The following is a 1,455-nucleotide window of genomic DNA, read 5'->3' on the forward strand; positions in this document are numbered from 1 at the left end:
AGGAGTTCAGTTACTCGCTGGACGCGGAGAATGGGCCGACACACTGGGGCGAGATCAAGGAGGAGCGGTCGGCATGCGGCGAGGGGGAGATGCAGTCGCCCATCGACCTCGCCAGCCCGCATGTCTCCCTGGTGAGCCACCTCAGACACCTCAACCACTCCTACGCCCCCGCCAACGCATTCGTCGTAAACCGCGGCCACGACATCATGGTGCATTTCGAGGGTGACGTCGGGAGCGTGTTCATCGACTACACTGCGTACCACCTCCGGCAGCTGCACTGGCATGCGCCCACCGAGCACAGCGTCAACGGCCGCCGGTACGACATGGAGCTGTACATGGTGCACCAGAGCGCCAAGAACAAGACCGCCGTCATCGGCGTCTTCTATGAGATCGGCGCCCGCGACGCCTTCCAGCACAAGCTGGAGCCATACCTGGAGATGATCGCCAAGCAGCCGGAGAGGGAGGAGAAGGTGGGCGTGGTGGACGCCAGGAGCGCCAGGGGTAGGGCTAGCATGTACTACCGCTACGTGGGCTCCCTCACCACCCCGCCATGCACCCAAGGGGTCATCTGGACCATCGTCAAGCGGGTAGGTTTCCTTCCCGCACTCATTATTTTGTCTAGCTTGGCCGTTGGCACGGTGATTTAGTACTACTATATTTTCTTCACATTGGTTGATCGGAATTTGGATCACTGAAAGACTGAAAGTCCTGTTACATCATATGGTTGGTGCATGCATGTTGAGGTTTTTTTTGAGGGAGTAAATGGTGAGGGAATTGATTCTTTCTGAAACATCTCTCTGGTTCTACAGGTTCATACCGTGTCGCGGCATCAGCTGGAGCTTCTCCGAGAGGCCGTCCACGATGTAAGATTTTCTTTTTCCATGTGTAGTTTCATTCTTTTTCAAATGCTCTTCGGCCTTGTTCGGTTAAACCTCTCCTGGAGGGGATTGGAGAGGTTTGGAGGGGATTGAATGAGATTTTGACTTGTATGATATTTAATCCACCCCAATCCACTTCATTCCCCTTTAATTTTGTTGCAACCTAACAAGCCCTCATGGAAGCGAGCATTTATAATGCCAAAGCGACATGAAAGCTGCCTCCAGCTCGGCTGATCTCCACTCAACTGTGGACTAACACTTGATTGAGTGAGTATAAAGAAAGAAGGGAAAACTCGGACTGATTTTCCTTCCACCATACATGCAGGAAATGGAGAAGAACGCAAGGCCGCGTCAGGAGGTGAAGATCGAGACATCAGCAGGTTCTGGCCCATCCAGCAGAATAAACACTGATTATTGCAGTGCTTCTCTGCTTAATTAGAGTTTCATAGTACTTCAACAACCTCCTTTCCTCCTCCTCAAGAAAAGTCTATTCCTCCTCCCGCCGGCACTGCTGCTGATCCACCCCACCTCCGATGGCCTTTGGGCCATGGAGGTGTGGAGGATTTCGTCCCCCCTC

General features: G+C 53.2%; 1 pseudogene; it reads left to right on the forward strand.

Annotated features, from left to right (window-relative positions):
• The first annotated feature begins 8 nt into the window (after positions 1 to 8).
• Positions 9 to 1,289, forward strand: LOC119345325 (annotated as a pseudogene).
• Positions 1,290 to 1,455: the final 166 nt, after the last annotated feature.

Source organism: Triticum dicoccoides, unplaced genomic scaffold (assembly GCF_002162155.2).
Source record: "Triticum dicoccoides isolate Atlit2015 ecotype Zavitan unplaced genomic scaffold, WEW_v2.0 scaffold226118, whole genome shotgun sequence".
NCBI classification, from domain to species: domain Eukaryota; kingdom Viridiplantae; phylum Streptophyta; class Magnoliopsida; order Poales; family Poaceae; genus Triticum; species Triticum dicoccoides.